Source organism: Pinus tabuliformis, chromosome 9 (assembly GCF_031772625.1).
Source record: "Pinus tabuliformis cultivar Carrire ecotype Pingquan chromosome 9, CPIR1, whole genome shotgun sequence".
Classification (NCBI taxonomy): Eukaryota; Viridiplantae; Streptophyta; class Pinopsida; order Pinales; family Pinaceae; genus Pinus; species Pinus tabuliformis.
The window spans coordinates 452,769,371-452,777,745 of NC_142307.1; positions in this window are offsets into that span (position 1 = coordinate 452,769,371).

The window sequence follows — 8,375 nt, forward strand, 5'->3', positions numbered from 1 at the left end:
GGAAATTTTAAAGACAAAATGATCGTAACTTCTTTTATTATAAGGAATTACTACAAATATTATGATCTTAAGCAGACCTTGAGTTTCTCACTTTGCAAACCTTGAAGGGATTTTCTTTACAACAAGGCTTCTTACATAATTCATGTCTTCCTTTTGGAGGCTCCCTCTAAATCTAACCACAATCTCTTCTTATTTAGAATATACCTGCAAACCATCTTCTAAATAAAATACAAGGAAAGGATTATAACCAATCAACAAAAATAAAGCTACATATATAGAGGAAGTCAACAATAATGTAAAGCAAATAAAGAACAAGATAATTATTTTCTGAGAAAAGTATAAGCTTCCTCTTGATTTTGTATTTATCTAGACATTTTGAGGGATTCCTTCAACTTCTCAAACAACTCAAGAACTTTCTATCAAAACATATTAGATATACAAACCCTAGGAACCAAAAGAAAGATTAATCCCAAATTTAATTATAAGAGAAAATTCTACAAAGCCTAAAAATAATGACCTATACCATCGATAAAGGATATACAAGGGATAACATCCCTAAAGACTTAAAAAAATAAGTCTTTGACATCAAAATGTTCAATTTTTGCCTTGTGTTGAGGATTATCATCAATTACAACTATATCTTGGTTTCTTTCTCTCTTTTTGTTCTTAGTATTATCGGGGCATTGGTTTTTATAATGTCCCATCTTGTGACAATGATCTGATTCTATTTTAGAAAGTTTAATTCTCCCATGAGTTTTCCTTGACCTTTAAACCTCTTATTTCTTCCTTTCTTCTTAAAATGGTCATAATATGCATTTTAGTATTTTGTTCATCTTCTTTCTTACCTACTATTAAGGAAAGATGAGCTTCTTCTTGAGTACATGTGGACCACATTTCTTCAAACAAGGGATAATTTTTCCAACTACTAATTCCAACTGCAAAGGCATTCCAAGACTTTGGTAGTCCTAGAAGGGAAAAAATCATAAGTTCCTTATAAGGGAATATTTCATCAACTCCTTGTAGTTCATATCTTATATGGTAAATTATTACAATGTAAGAGGACACTACATCATCTTTGGTCATTTTGATAGTTCGAAGTTCATTCTTTAGATTTTCCACTTGTCCAATATTCTTGATTGTAAATAACTTGGAGAGAGCATTGTACATTTTCTTTTAAGTATCTAGCAAGGATATGCAAGGAATAAATTTTAATTTATCTCTATCCACAATTATGTTCATGTATATAATGTCATTTTCCTTGTACTTGTTTCCAGCATCACTTATAGGCTCTTTGACTTTTCCTTGTACTAATTCTAATACTTTATTCCTTGCAAGGATGAGGTACATCCTTGTCTTCCATGCTCTAAAGTAAAAATCTCCTTGAATTATGTTCTCAGATTTCATTGATGAGGCCATAATTAAACCTGTAAATGTCACACTTGACAAAGTCTAGATATCTTTGTAGCCTTCAATAGGTTTTCTTCTTCAAACTAGCTTATAGGGATCCAAAAATTCTAGATTACCTTTCAAGACTTCCTTCCTTCTAGAAAATGATGTTCTTCAACAGATTTTCAAATGTCCAAAATGTAAGACTTCTCTTCCCCTTATGATCTACCTTGAAACTTCACATGACTCCTTTCTTAAGATGATGGAATCTATTGATCTTCAAGATACCTTTTTTCCTCTTCTGCTTCACCTTAGGTCTAAAACCATGTTAGAAAATCAGAATGGAAGAAATATTTTTTTATTTTGCTAATTACTAGTGATTCCTTTGTATTCTTATTATCTTATTTTATGTCTTCTTTAATCTTATTATCATCAAGAAACTACCAAAACGTAAGTGCATGAAGATCAAAACAACAAGGACGTAGTATGTAGGCTCTTAGCCAAGGAAAAACCCCTCTCCTCGGGAAAAACCCAAAAAAAATTATTCTCTTCCTTTACAACCAAATCAAATGAGATAAACTAGACCCTTTAACTAGGGCAAATACCTCCTCCAATCCACCAAGTCAACCTTCCAACAAAGTTCTTCCAATATGATAACAGTTTGTTTCTAGTTAACAAAAGAAAACCTTCTTCAGTCTTACTACAATTACAAATTTTGGCCATTTTGCATCAAAATTTCAGCCTCTACTACAGACCTACAAATTTTTGCCCTCCCGTAACTCATAAATATCACACATGTGAGCCAAAAGAAGAGGAAAATAGTCTCCTTTCCTTGTCCAAGGTTCCTCCTTCCTTTTCTAGGGTCTTTCTTCTTTATTCAGGGCTTTCTCACTCATTTTTCTTACCTTTTCACTGTAGAAATTTTGAATAATTTAACACATATTCAACAGAGATTATCCTGATCATGTACTATTACGGAATACATACACAATACATAAGCTCCTCTACGTTGATCATCAATATAGCAGCATCAATAACAATAAAACATCAAGAGCATTCACACATTAACACAGTATGTAACTCGGGGAAAGCATCTCGCTAAAAACCCCACACTATCTGTATATTAATGATTGAGACCATGTAACATTACAAAGTACAATGCTTATCACAAGAAATACAGTACCAGCTCCACCTGTTACACACAATACAACTAAGATCTGATCTCCAAATCTATTCCACTGCTTGTCTGCCTCCACTGCTCAATACCTGCTCAAGAATTGATGAGAATGGTCTACCAAACTCGTATTTCACCTCCAAAGAATCACTCACAATGTGTAAGATGTGAGAAAAAGCTACAAAATGGGAAAATACATGAGCAAACTCATTGGCATACTCAATCCCTTGATTGTGCAAGATCTGATGCACAACTATAGTCACAACTGATAGCAATCTGATTCTCTAACACCTGTCCCTGCTGAACTGAACATGCACTGACATGCAACTGAGTTAACTGATTTATTCTATAGTTGTATTATGAGTTAATAATTATTTTAACAATTCATCATTAGTCTATTTGTAGTTAGACTAACTACAACTAGTTTAACCAAGTCAAACTGAACACAACTCCATCAACTCCACAATCAACTCCACCAAACTCAACTGATTGAGTTCTAACTGAAGTCATGCATGCAACAACTCAACTGACTCATAAGAAAAGTGTACTTCCTTCTGACAGCTGCATGGGCCACATCTGTAGCTCAATCTGAAGTGCTCCAAGAGAATAAGATCAAGTTTATAGTCCAAATATTATTATGAGATAATAATATTTGACTTTTCTATTTTTGACAGCCAGTCTAAAAATAGACTTTGATCACCCACACTGTGGTCACCCACACTTTGGTCACCCACATTGTGATCACTGACACTGTGATTACTCACACTGTGGTCACCCACACTGTGATCATCCACACTGTGATCAAAAATAGAACTTGCGCCATAATTTGCCTGCGGGCCCACTTAGTGAAGGCGACTCTTTTCACTAAGCTCCATCATCTTGTTGCAATCTCAACACTCCCTCTCGACAAGATATGGATTATCAGCAACCCCTTTCCTACCTCGGTGGTACTCGAATTTGCTCATGGTGAGAGCCTTCATCAGAATATCAGCATCATGATCCTCCATTGGAATGTATGAAAGCAACATGATCCTCCGCTGCACACAATCTCTGATATGATGGTACCTGATGTCAATATGCTTAGATGTATCATGAAATACAGGATTAGCCGAGAGTTTAATGCAACTCTGGTTATCACAGTAAATCACAGTAGGATCCAAAGGAGAACCGAACAAACCAACCAGGATCTTCCTCATCCATATAGCCTCGCATGCAGCCAAACTTGCTGCCATATACTCGGCCTCCGCTAAACTGAGTGCCACAGATCTCTGCTTCCTACTGTACCAAGAAACTATTGTCGATCCAATACTGAAGACCCCTCCTGATGTGCTCTTTCTGTCCGTTGGGCTCCCTGCCCAATCTGCATCCGTGAAGCCACATAGCTTCACCTCATCCTCCTGTCTGTACCACAAACCATATCCTGATGTGCCTCTCAAGTAGCGCAATACATGCTTTCCCGCCTTCCAGAAGAGCTTGGTAGGCTTAACCATAGCTTGTGAAAACTGGTTAACTGCATAGCATATATCAGGTCGTGTATTGACCAAATACATCAGCGACCCCACCAACTATCGATAAACAGTGGCATCCACTTCTTCTCCCGAAGTGGCATCCTCCTTCCTCCAACCTCCAGGAAGAGGAGTATCAACAGGCTTGCAGCCATGCATGTTGAACTTCTCCAGTATCTCCCGAGCATACTTGCCCTGAGAAACAAACAATCCACCACTGCGCTGCCATATTTCCAATCCTAGGAAATAGTGAAGGAGGCCCAAGTCCTTCATCTCAAACTCTATAGCAAGATCCTTCTTGCATGACAGTATCAACAGCTCATCACCCGTTAGAATCAAATCATCAACATACAGTACAATGATAAGCAACTTACCCTCCACCACAATCTGGTATAGGTTAGGATCCGCCTCGCTCTTGGAGAATCCAAGTCCTGTGAAATAGCTGTCTATCCATGTGTACCAAGCACATGGTGCTTGCTTCAACCCATACAGCGCTCTCTTGAGCCTGCACACATGTGACTCACTGCTGAAGACCTCAAAGCCTTTGGGCTGCTCAATGTACACCTCCTCCTCAATGACTCCATTGAGGAACGCAGTCTTCACATCCATCTATGAATGTGCCATCCCATCTGCGCTGAGAGAGCAAGAATCGTTCGTATGGAAGAATACCTTGCAACAAGTGCAAAGGTCTCCTCATAATCGATCCCCTCAATCTGTGAAAAGCCTCGGGCAACAAATCTTGCCTTGTACTTCTCCACACTCCCGTCAGCTGCCTGCTTAACTTTGTAGATCCATCTCTAACCCACCACTGATTTCCCTTCCGGTCTAGGAACAATCTCCCATGCACTGTTTCTGACAATAGAATCATACTCTTCCACCATGGCATCTACCCATGCGGGATCCTCCACAGCTTCCTCGAAAGAGGATGGCTCAGTCACAATACACTTGCTCATAAGAGCCATGTATCCAGTGTACCGATCAGGTGACTGTCTCTACCTGCGTTGGGCTGTAGGTGGTCCTACAACTTTCTCTGCATCTTGAGCCAGTCGCTCAGCTTTTGTCAAGCGCTTTCACCCTCGGATGGTTGGCGCTGCATGAGTGGACTCGTCCACCCCATGAACCTCATCCTGTGGCTGATCCACATCCTGAAGCTCATCCTTAGGAACTAATAGCTCCTCATCTGCATGCAAGTGTAGCTCCCTCTCAAGCGAACACCTCATGGCTTTCTCCTCCTGAAATTTTATATCCCGTCGGACAACAGTTTTACCATTGTCTGGCAAATACACATGATAGTTGTGGGGCGTATAAGTGTACCCCACAAATATCCCAACCTCTGCGGTCGGCTCCAACTTCTTCTTGGCATCCTTCGTCACATGCATGTAAACGTTAGCACCAAAAATCCTCAAATGAGAAAGATCAGGCTTCTTACCAGAATAAGCCTCCTCGGGTGTACTCATGCCAAGTATCCTATGAGGACAACGGTTCTGCACATAACTGTTGTATTGCATGCTTCCGCCCACAAGTGAAGGGGTAGGCCCTGATCATGCAACATTGCCCGTGCAGCACCCACAATCGTTCTGTTCTTTCGCTCAGCTACCCCGTTCTGCTGTGGGTTATGGGGAGCTATGAGCTCTCTACGAATCCCTTCTGCCTTGCAGAAATCCTTGAACTCGTCCGAGATGTATTCACCACCATTATCGCTCCTAAGAGCCTTCACCTTCTTCCCCGACTCCTTCTCGACCAGTGCTTTGAATTCACAGAACTTTGAATATGTCTCGCTCTTCTTCTGCATGAAGAAGATCCAGCACTTACGAGAGAAATCATCAACAAAAATCACATAATACCTGTGTTTTGCTGTCGAAGCAACTAAGAAAGGTCCACACACGTCTGTGTGAATTCTCTCAAGGATCGTCGTGGCGCGACTATCCTTCTCGTGAAAGGTGGCTTTCAAAAACTTCCCCAAAGTACACCCCTTGCACTGATCTGACTGCGCAAGTGTGCCTTTAGGAAGCCCTGTAGTGATCTGCTGCAGTATCTTCAAGGCTCCATGGTGAAGGTGACCCAATCTCCTATGCCACAACTCGCCATCATCCCGGCTTACCAATCCTTCTGCCTTGCCCGCCATTTCTGCACATCCATCTACATGCAACTGATATAGGTTCCTCACTCGAACCCCTATCTTTCGGGTCTCACCAGTTGTCTTGCTGCGCAGGAAAGCCTTTCCCTCGTTGAAAACAACATCATACCCCTTGTCTTCTAACATCGCCACTAAGATAAGATTCTTCTTCAATCCTGGAACATGCATGACTTCCTTCAATACGAAGGGTTTACCAGACTCCCTCTCAAAGGAAATGGTACCGATACCGGTCGCACTGTATCTACCATCATCGTCCATCTCGATGTGCACTCCAAGATCTTTGTCCTCCAGATCAGAGAACAAATCTTTATCTCCCGTCATGTGAAAAGACGCACCACTGTCCAAGAACCACATGGATCCCATCACACTTGAAACCAAGCATGTGATCAATGAAAAATCAAGCTCAAACTGAGAAGCTAAGGCCTCTCCCCCTGCAGATCCAGCAGCTTGCTTGTTCTTCTTCTTCTGCGAACAATTTGTGGCATAGTGTCCATGCTGGTGACAGTGAAAACACTTCACCTTGGACATATCCTGCTTCTTGCCTTTCGCACCAGACTGAGAAGCTTTCTTGCTCTTCCCTTTCTTTGCTTTGGCAGCCAAAGAACAATTCTCTTCATCAGCTCCCTTTAACGAAGATCCGTCCCTGGTACTCCGCCTGATCTCCTCCTGCACAAGATCTGACCATAGTCTTTCCCATCCTGGAAATTTCTCCCGACCATTGATAGAGTCCTGATAGGAATGCCAACTCTTCGAAAGACCAAGGAGAGCCAAGCTCACCAAGTCCTCATCATCGACAGTAACCCCCACACTTCCCAGCTCATCTCGACACTGAGTGAACTTTGTGAGATACTTGGGAATACTGTCACCCTTCTCGCATTTTATGTTTCTGAGTTTATCTTTGAGCGCCAGCTTCCTCTAATCGCTCTTGCTTTGGAATAATTTTTTTAATGATTTCCACATCAAATATGGAGTAGCCTTTCCATGGAGGCTGGACAAAATGTGATCCTTCACGCCCTCCAACAGAATCCTTCGACATTTTGCGATCTTCTTTTGCCAAGCATCAGCTTGATTAGCATCAGTAGGCTTTGGGATATCCATATCTATGAACTCCTTCAGCCAGTTATCATCCAATACTACCTCCATCCTATCCTTCCATGCAATATAGTTTGAGCTACCCTCAAGAGCATACTCCAATCGCAATCCGTTGAAAGACATTGTTGCGTTGTCACCAAGAAAACACTACAGCAAATTCGAATTCCACCAGCAACCAACTCAACCACCTCGGATCTAAGATTCGTGAGAACACAATATTTCTCGTACAGATATTGATTGTATGGGCATTCACCGGATATCTCACCTTCCAAAGGAAGGATGAATCCAGAGGCTACCTGGCCCGATTACAGACTCTGCCTGAAGAAATAGAATGTAGACACTTCCTGAATAGTAGATCTGATGATCAATAGCTCTGATACCATGTAGAAATTTTGAATAATTTAACACATATTCAACAGAGATTATCCTAATCATGTACTATTGCAGAATACATACACAATACATAAGCTCCTCTATGTTGATCATCAATATAGCAGCATCAATAACAATAAAACATCAAGACCATTCACACATTAACACAGTATGTAACTCGGGGAAAGCATCTCGCTAAAAACCCCACACTATCTGTATATTAATGATTGAGACCATGTAACATTACAAAGTAAAATGCTTATCACAAGCAATCCAGTACCAGCTCCACCTGTTACACACAATACAACTAAGATCTGATCTCCAAATCTATTCCACTGCTTGTCTGCCTCCACTGCTCAATACCTGCTCAAGAATTGATGAGAATGGTCTACCAAACTCGTATTTCACCTCCAAAGAATCACTCAGAATGTGTAAGACGTGAGCAGAAGCTACAAACTGGGCAAATACATGAGCAAACTCATTGGCATACTCAATCCCTTGATTGTGCAAGATCTGATGCACAACTATAGTCACAACTAATAGCAATCTGATTCTCTAACACCTGTCCCTGCTGAACTGAACATGCACTGACATGAAACTGAGTTAACTAATGTATTCTATAGTTGTATTATGAGTTAATAATTAGTTTAACAACTCATCATTAGTCTATTTGTAGTTATACTAACTACAACTAGTTTAACCAAGTCAA